At 34.1% G+C, this 9962-nt stretch overlaps 1 long non-coding RNA gene across 2 annotated transcripts; it reads right to left on the bottom strand.

The window, feature by feature from the left end:
- Positions 1-1569: 1569 nt before the first annotated feature.
- On the bottom strand, positions 1570-8473 carry LOC128548256 (uncharacterized). Of its 2 annotated transcripts, none has more exons than XR_008366901.1 (4): positions 8207-8473; positions 7744-7804; positions 3843-3926; positions 1570-2640 (listed from the first exon to the last, which is right to left on the bottom strand). It is a non-coding gene; the product is annotated as an uncharacterized LOC128548256 (long non-coding RNA). The 2 variants fall into 2 exon arrangements; XR_008366902.1 differs by lacking the exon at positions 8207-8473 and adding an exon at positions 7931-8057.
- Positions 8474-9962: the final 1489 nt, after the last annotated feature.

Genomic DNA, 9962 nt, shown 5'->3' with positions numbered 1-9962 from the left:
TGCACGTCGCCTTGGTGTGGTGAACGTTTGTGTCAAGTTTCTTTGAAATCCTTCAAGGGGTTCAAGAGTTACAGAGCAGACACGAAACAAACTGATATGACCTTTGACCCCTAAGTGTGACCTTGACCTTGAAGCGAGACATCCAAAACATGCGCTCTGCACATCGTCTCGGTGTGGTGAACATTTGTGTAAAGTTTCCTTGAAATCCTTCAAGGGGTTCAAGAGTTACAGAGCGGACACGAAATTGCTAACGGACAGACAGACACCAGCGTCATAACACAACACGCCCCTTCGGGCATATAAAAAAACGTTTTAAAGAACCGTTATTTTGTTGAATTTAACATCACACAGACACAGGATAAGTCATATGGCGACTTTCCAGTTTTAATGGTGGAGGAAGACCCCAGGTGCCCCTCCATGCATTATTTTAAAGAACCGGGTCAGTGTGACCTTTACCTGTGACCTACTGACCTCAACATCATTAGGGGTCACCTGCTGATCATAATCAACCTCCCTAACAATTTTCATGATCCTAGGCTCAAGCATTCTCAAGTTATAATCTGAAAAACATTTCACTATTTTGCCTTATTGTGACCTTGACCTACTGACCTCAAAGTAAAACTTGACCTGTATTTCATGATGTAACACCTGTGTACCAAACTTAATCATCCTAGGCTCAAGGTCTCATTCGGAAACGGTTCAACTGTTCGAGGTCACTGTGACCTTGACCTTTGATCTATTGACCTCAAATTTGAACAACCTGTATTTTATCATGTTACACCTGTGTTACAAAAGCTATGATCCCAGGCCAAAGCATTGGCAAGTTATCTTGACCTTTGACCTACTGATGCCAAAGTAGTCTTGACCTGTACCTATGTACCAAAAAATATTTAAATCGGTCAAGCTTTTCATGAGTTATCATCTGGAAGCCATGAAAACCTACTGACTGAAAGACAGACAAGCTTACTACATGGGGGTATAACAGAACATTCTCTTTAAAATCTCATGAAAAATATTACTTTACTGTAACTATGTTAATTAAAATTGTAGTAGACATTCTTTACAAAATAAACCAGAAAACAATTATCTAAATAAGATTAATGAAACTTTAGGGATGTTTTATGAGAACTATATGCCCATGGGCATATGTCGAGCCGCCAGCTGTCAAAAGGACTGGGAGTTGTACATGACACTCCCCTTGTCTCATTGAGGCAAACATTTATGCCAAATAAAAAAAAGATTGCAAAAAGTTACAATATAAGTTATTTACAGTAACAACAAAGGAACGTAAATTAAAAAAAAAATAATTAAAAACAAAAGCTGTCTCCATAGGATGACACATGCCCCTGATGGCACTTTGAATGATGTCAGAGTTAAGGACCTTTGACCTACGGAGCTGGGTCTTGCGCACGACATGTCGTCTTACTGTGTCACACATTCATGCGTAGTTATTTTAAAATCCATGCATGAATGACAAAGATATGGACCGGAAATGCCCATCAATGCACTATCCTTTAACGTCTAAGTGTGACCTTGATCTTTGATCTACGGACCTGGGTCTTGCGCGCGACATGTCGTCTTACTGTGGTACACATTCATGCCAAGTTATTTGAAAATCCATCCATCGATGACAAAGATATGGACCTGACAAGCCTATCAATGCACTATCCTTTAACGTCTAAGTGTGACCTTGACCTTTGAGCTACGGACCTGGGTCTTGCGCGCGACATGTCGTCTTACTGTGGTACACATTCATGCCAAGTTATTTGAAAATCCATCCATCAATGACAAAGATATGGACCAGACACGAAAATTGCGGACAGACCGACAGACGGTTCAAAAACTATAAGCCTACCTTCAGGGGCATAAAAAAAATATATAAAAAAATTCTAAGTCCACACAAAAATCCGCACCAGCAGAGATAGGTCAAAATACACCTGAAAATTGGATGTAACATGCATGTTGTACTACAGAAAAGTGGTCTTGATTTTTCCCTATGACCAGTAATAAAAAAGTTACAAATGTAAGCTATTTATAGTAACAAAGGGAAGTAACTCTAGGATCTTACGCAAGACATTCTGTCGCATGATGATGAACAATTGTGCCAAGTTACATCAAAATCCCTCCATGCATGAAGAAGAAATGCTCCGGACAATCATTTTTGGATTTGACCTTTGACCTGTAAGTGTGACCTTGGCCTTTGAGATAGGAACCTGGGGTTTGTGCACAACACTCCGTCTCACTGAGGTTAACATTATACCAAATATAAACAAGATTGCTCCATGCATGTCCAAGTTATGGTCTGGACAAACAAATCCGGACAGACGCACACATGCACATACACCGAACAGACATTTGGACAACTATGTCTTTGCTTCCGCAAGCGGGCTCCACAATAACAAAGCCAATGTGATAATACATTATCTCTTTAAGTAACAGAGCTTCGTCAATCACTGCTGTTCTCAAAATAAATTTAGTTTCCAAGTAAATCCTGAATTCCTATCCTTAAAAGTTTTTTTTTTATTCAAGTTCTCTTGTTCTTCTGTCTTTTCATATTTTCTGGTGTTTCTTTCTTGCTTTTCAAGTATACTGGATTTGTTGACCTTCCATTTTGTAGCTGACGGCTCTCAAGAAGTAAACCTGTAAAACACAAATCAAACATTGTAAATTGATAAAAAGAGACCCCAACCAACTTTCATAAAGATCCCATGAAAAATGTGACCTCTAGAGTGGTCACAAGCAAAAGTTTACGGACGCACGCACAGACGGATGGACAACGGATGCAGCGCGATCACAAAAGCTCACCTTGTCACTTTGTAACAGATGAGCTAAAAAATCAATATCTGAGAACCGCTTCCTCCGGTAATACTAAACTGTAAACAAAATAAAACCATTTGTTGATGTGATTTTTGGGAAATGTTACCTTGCAGTTTGGGATGCTGGGAAAAAAATGCAATATTTTTGGATTGGGAAGTGGCCGAATATAGGCCTCTGTCATACAAGGGTGAAAAGCCCTGCCGGCTAACAATTTCTGACAAGAAATCATTTTCAAAGTTTTTCTTTTCAGTGAGTTCTATATGGAAATAAATTCTTTGGGTCATTTTGAAAGAGGACCACCCCATGATCATTCTGTGAAGTTTGGTGTAAATCTGCCCAGTGGTTCTGAAGAAGATTTTTTACAAATTGTTGACACATGTCATGACGGACATCAACTCATGTTGTCACCCTGTGACAGGTGATCGAGCTAATAATTGTTTAAATTTGCATACATGTATTAAATTTTATGGTTTTGTCCAGAAATGTTTTTTCATCAAGAAAATGAAATGGAGTCTTTACTAAGGCCTAAAAAAAATTCTTTGTTTCTGGTAACATGCTAAAAAAATTAGGGTAGGTAGGTCGGAAAATCTTTTTCTTTGGATTTTTTAAAATTATTTTTAGGGAGACTTTTTGGAAATTACTTTTGTGTCAAAAAATGAATACAAATAGGGGGGTTATGCCTCTAGAGCATCAATAAGTTGATTTATAACATCACTGTCCATGTTTAAAGCATAAAAAGTGCAGTTTTGCGACTTTTTGTCAAAAGTTGAAAAAAAATGTTCTCAAAGGCCATAAAAACATTTAGGGTCTGGCCAAAAATTTATGGTAGGTCAGGATACAGGAAACAGACAATTTTTTTTATGCCTAATGTTCCTTGGTATTTGATTCTGTGCACTGACTCAATCGCAAAAAATCTGTCCACACAAATACTAATTTGTATACAGTAATTATCATGCTTTTTGAATGACTGAAACTGCTTCCCACAGCTGCAACTATATAATAAAGAAACAGAAAGATAGAAATACCTTAAGAGCTGCAAGCAAGTGGTTTCAGTCTGTCAACAAGCACTTTGGAGCAGTACAACAATACTCTGTATAATGCCAAGATGCCTGAAAATAGTGAAAAGTGAGCAAATTAAGAAAACATGGACAACCAGCTGTTTTGAAATTTCAAAAGTCTAAGGGCTAACATCTTTTGGGCAGTTTTTCAATTTTCATGCCAATAAAATGACCCCAATTATATTATTGGCATGGCGGGAGAAATTTGTTAAATAAAACTTTTTTAATCAAAATAAAACAGTAGCAAATTTTGTCAAAATGTATAATGAAACAAAGTAAATGCGGTTAAAAATTTCAATTTTGAAAAAGAAAAGTCACTGTATGAGTATAGGTTTGTTTACACGATTGTCCAGCCAGAACAGCCAAACATTACTTTAAGCCAGTGAATTCCAAGTACCTTTTTGACTTGGTGGTCTATGGCCTTCACTTTGCTCGATAACATTAAAAGGCAAAAACAGACTTGTAAAGCAGCTAGAAGAATCTGTGCTGCCTTCCTCAGTTTAGTATGAACACGGGAGCCGACAAAATGCTACAATTGTTTATTGGTATCTGACGGTCATGATTCATAAATGTATAACTTTAAACATATTTGAGTATGTGTGCAGTGTACAAAATTCAGATTTCAACTAACCCATTCTGGCAACCAGATAGAAAATTTTCCAAACCTGACACCAATTTCACATGCCTGAACTTAAAGCTGAATTTTGAACCATAAAACAACTGGTCTAGCTCATACTCTCAAAATACTTCATCATATTGTTTGGGACATGCTCGACAGGGGATTCCTAGGAGAACAGGAATTGAATGCATGGGAACAACAAGTATAATGTGAGTGGCGTCAGTTTGCATTTGCAGAGCTCAAATTTAACTTTTTTGACTAACGTACTGCAAATTTTAGCATGTAGCTTTTTTTTCTTGTTGCTAAATCTGAAATCTACTTGCAAATTTAGACTTTCATTAAAAATGTTTTGAATATCTTAAAAATCATGCTAGAACATCAATATTGTTTGCACGGTTTTCCTTGGCGTACAATTTTGTGCGTTATAACTCAAAATGACCTCAAAGTAATTCGGACTGCATCATTGATGGCGTAACTTAACTACTAGCTGAAACTACGGCAAGGCAAATTTTCGTACCTAATATTATAAACACCGATTCAACTGTATACATGTACGAATTAGTAAGATAGCCTGCGTTCTAGATTTAATTATAAGATAGACCTCTACATTTCTTTTATATAATCAGTAATTTCCATTCAACAAAAATGGCTAACCAAAAAAGATGTTGTGTTTCTATTATCCTCAAATGAAAGCGAATCTACAAACATTAACCAAAACCGCAACAATTTTGACTACAATTTGTATTTGCAAAATAAATTGGGTGAAATTTTTATCTTAACTCGCATTCCATGAAACTGCATTTAGCGAGTCCAAAATTTGAGCCCTGTGATTTGTGAAAGTAATTACATATTCAGACTGCATGATTATGGTTCTAACTAACTCTTAAACTCTTGCATTTATGGAACAGTTTGAATTCAATTCCTTCATAATTCTGACCAACTAATCGAGCAGGCTTCAGAGCTCCAGATAAGGGCTGTATTTTTGTAATTACAAATTTGTTAGGGATCAGATATGACTTAATTTTAAAATGTGGCCGTATCAGTACGAATTTATTTTAAAATGTGGTTGTATCAGTACGGCATGTAAACAGTATTACATATTCCAAAGAAAGATCGAGCCGAATTGCATATCTGCGCCAAGTTGCACTTATCAACGCTATCCTGACTGTTGACAATTTGCACGGTGTCAAATGAGTGTGGAGTATACGGAACAAACACCAATATACACATAATTTTTTTGGACTTCAAAAATTATGCTTCATAAAAATCTGAAAAGGGGAAATAATTCAGAATTTCTACCAAAGCTGAAGGCAACCAAGTAATTTTTATTTTAATTTGTGTCATATGAACCAAGTTTGAAAGAAATATCTTTACTATTTTTCATAAAATGTTAGTTTTTATGTTGAAAGCCCGATCGGGCAATGTTACCAGCCTGTTTAAAATCTAAATTTTTTTTCAATTTATAAGCCGATCTGATTCCCTATATTTCGGGTACGCCTATAGTGCGCAATGGTGCGAAATGGAAGTAAAGTGCACAATGGAGTCAATTTTTTTCAGGAATGATTATTTCTTTAAAGGAAATGTCATTGGAAGGGTAATCAAATAATAATAATTAAAAAGTTGCCGGTAAATAGCTATACATAGCTAATGTTTTCCTGTTTACATATATGCACCGACTTTAAATAAATTTGTATTGTATTGTATTGTATTGTAAAGGAAACACAAACATCAAATAATTTTATATTATTACATGTTATTTTTATATATTTATACTAAGTTTAAACGTATTTGAATGATATATATGATGTTAAAAATATACAAACATATGAATTTAATACATTTGAAAGTAATCATTTACAACATGCTGCAAATCGTAAATGCAGTTTAATTTCAATTTTTTTTCTTAAACAGAAATAATATATTGAAAAGATACAATGCGATGAAAACATAGCAAAAACATTTAGATTTCATACATTTTTAAACATATAATATTTGTCATATATGCGCGGCTCTAAGTCTTTTTTAAACTTAATAGCAAATCATAAAAGAATATTTCTATATCAATATTTCCTGAAGTACAGACAAAGTTCAGAACAACTGAAACAACTGAATTTAAATAAATAAATTATGTTAGAACAATATACACAAACATTTGATTCTACGCAGATTCGAACCCATAATTTAACATTTTGAAAAAAATTATAGACAGACAGACAGACATACAGATAACTTTATTTCACCTATGGTATTATACAATACAACGTGAATAGATAGTTTTATTTCTCTAAACAATTTTCCAGAAGCCCCAAAAAGGTTATAAATTATATGTTAAACATACAAACACGCGAATTTGAAACTCATTATTACAACATGCTAAAAGTCTATTAGTTTAATATTAATTGTAAAATGGAAGAATCATATTTAAAAGAAAAAAATGGCAAAAACATGTAGATCTTAATACATCTTTATACAGATAAGATAAGAAATATAAAATGATATGTTTAACAACAATAGTATGGTACAAATAAACAAAAAAGATGATATTTACACACTGCTCAGTAAACCTATGACACTTTATTTATAATGTGTTAACATTTTTCAGAATAATTTGTACTTGTATATCTAAGAAAGGCGACAATACAACTTGGGAACAATCGTAGCATTAGGATATTTAATCTCAAAACATACTTACTCTTTTATACATTAAAAGACATTATACAGCGATAATTAGATCAATAAACACGTGCGCTCTTTCTTGATGTAACCAATTAATATACCGTGAAGTACTTACCAGAGGCGTGATTTAATCAGTTAGCATAGGTGTGATAATCCTGATAATTCAATTATACACCTTAATCAGTCGGCAGCTTATTTTAGATAGAGCAATAAAAGGGTTATTAAAATTCGTTAATGTTATAATTATGATATATCTATCATTTTATTGCAATAAAAAAAATTTGACTCCATTGCGCACTTTACCTCAATTTCGCACCATTGCGCACTTTACTTCCATTGCGCACTATAGGCGTACCACTATATTTCTAAGGCTGTGCACAGCTCATCGGCAGAATCATAAGCTCAATTTAATTACTGTGTATACATGCAGTGAGCCTTAAGAAATAATAATCTAAAAGGCCCATTTCAAATTGATGAATAAATAAAAATGTAAAAAATAAGGAATTTCTATGCTTCTTATGGGTGGGGTGTTTGTTTACATTATTATTATACAATGGAAAGTTAGTTACTCACGTTTCTAAAAATGTCAACAGGTCCAACCATGCACATGCTGTACTGGAGTGCCGTCCATATTCTATATAACAGTAAAATAATTCCATTAATCAGTCATGCCTGCAAGTAAAATCACCGATTTCTTAATTTTAAAAATTCAAAAAAAATTCTTAGTGAGTAACAGAGAAGTTCAAAGAAACTAAAGTACCGGAAAGGAATTAAAATACGATCTGAAAAGCGACACAAAGGTGAATCTATTCTCTCATTCCCCGAGCTGAAGAACTCGTTGGAGAATGTTTTTGTTTTCTCAAATTTTCAAAATGTCGGCGCCAGTGCAACTGTACTGTATCCACTCTCACTCTAAATATAAAAATGTTCAAAATGTCGCCGTTTAAAAACGCTATATACTCAGTAGGCATGTTTGTATCAGTGTAGTCACGTTACCGGCTGATTAGCTTCTGACGCAACAAAATTAACAGCTTACTTTGAATATTCTTTCCGAGTCGCAGACATCTTATTGTGCGGATATTGCGTTTCGCCTACTGATCTGACGGACGCTTATTAACATTAACGAAGACCGTGATATCCCGAATTTCATCGGGGTCGTCGCACGCCCATGGTCTAAACCGGAACTCCATATTTTTTTATTTGGATAGTATGTGTTGTTTGGATACCCTCGTATGTTACCGTAGTGGGATTCGATCCCGATTTTCGTCGCTTCGCGACGAAAATCGGTAAGATCGATTCCCTAATAATTAGCCCTAACACAAATACTTCTGCTAATACTTAATGTGCATGCATTAAATTAGGCATGAATCAAGAATAAGTATACATTGTCAAGTGTATTGTAAACTTTTCCCAGAATTGATCCATGTAAACATGTGATGTCATGATGAACGTTTCACAATGACGTCATTCAGTGCTAATGTCTGTGTGATAAATATAGAGACAACCTTATCCAAGAAAATTTGTAGCGATTACAGAATCTATTTAGAAAAAGGTTGTGCAACATCGAAACTGGACTCTGTAATTAAATTCAATCTGGAAGGAAACTGCTGTAAAAATTTGTCCGTCAATATGCGAGGGTCAATGACCTGATATCAAAATAAAATATCAGGCAAGTGATATCAGGCACTTTGCAAAGTAGTTACATGATAAATGATAATGAATTGGGAAAGAGCTTCTAAAAAGCTTAGAAGCTTTCTGTTTGATTCCTTGCCTTTGTGAGATTTGTACTTATTGTAATTGCATGATATTTCTTGAATAAAATAATGTTTAAATAAAAAAAATGATTATGAGGATCTACCGAGTATTTCATAATCATACAGAAACTCATATTCAATGTGGTAAAGTAATTAAAACCAAATTAATCTATGAATGTTTACGTCAATGGTTCGTTTGATTTTTTTATGTTTTTAGGCCTCAAGAGAGAGGTTGTGCTGTTAGGAATAATAGATTATCTCTTATATTACATGTTCTTTGCTTGCCAACATTCTGTTTTGAGGAAAAAATATCAAACTTCATTTTTCTCTCTACGCATTGTTTGCCTAACATATTTTCTAGGTCCTTCCAGTGTTGAAAATGTCACACAACATGTACATTTCAAAACGTTGTAAAAATTGCAAAATAAAAGTGAAAGTAGAGCTGTCAAAATGACACGATACACCTATGTTTGAGATAATACAATCTTTAACCATAATATCATTTCCTTACTGGGAGTACCTAGATAAAATGTTAACACACATCCAAACCAAAGTAAAAAGAAAAATACTTTTGAAAAATGATTTTGATATTTTCTGCAAAAAAGAACATTGATAGTCGAAGTAAATGTAACATTAGACAAAATATAAATTTCAAAAGAAGCTTGCCATTGCATAAAGTATTTCCTACATCCTCTAAACAATTCAGTATATTTGTTATAAACAGTAATGGTCTGTGATTAAACATTTCCAAAACTACAATTCCCCTGATAAGGGGTGGTCTACCAATACTTTTGATGAACCTTAAAATATTTCATACCCGATATATTTCTTGTAAACATAATATAAATGTATACTACCACCAAAACAAATGGAAGTATTTTATAAGCTGTTATTGCATTTCATTTAAAATCAATTATTGCTCTACATGTTATGCAGTTAGATTATATATCTAGACATGTTAAATACGTCAACTTAACCGTAGTTTGCTAAATTACTTAAATGGACTGGCCCATTATTCAATTTGGGAAATACAATTTA

Source organism: Mercenaria mercenaria, chromosome 14 (assembly GCF_021730395.1).
Source record: "Mercenaria mercenaria strain notata chromosome 14, MADL_Memer_1, whole genome shotgun sequence".
Taxonomy (NCBI): domain Eukaryota; kingdom Metazoa; phylum Mollusca; class Bivalvia; order Venerida; family Veneridae; genus Mercenaria; species Mercenaria mercenaria.
The sequence above is the reverse complement of the archived record's forward strand: the minus strand, read 5'-3'. Positions and strand labels throughout refer to the sequence as shown.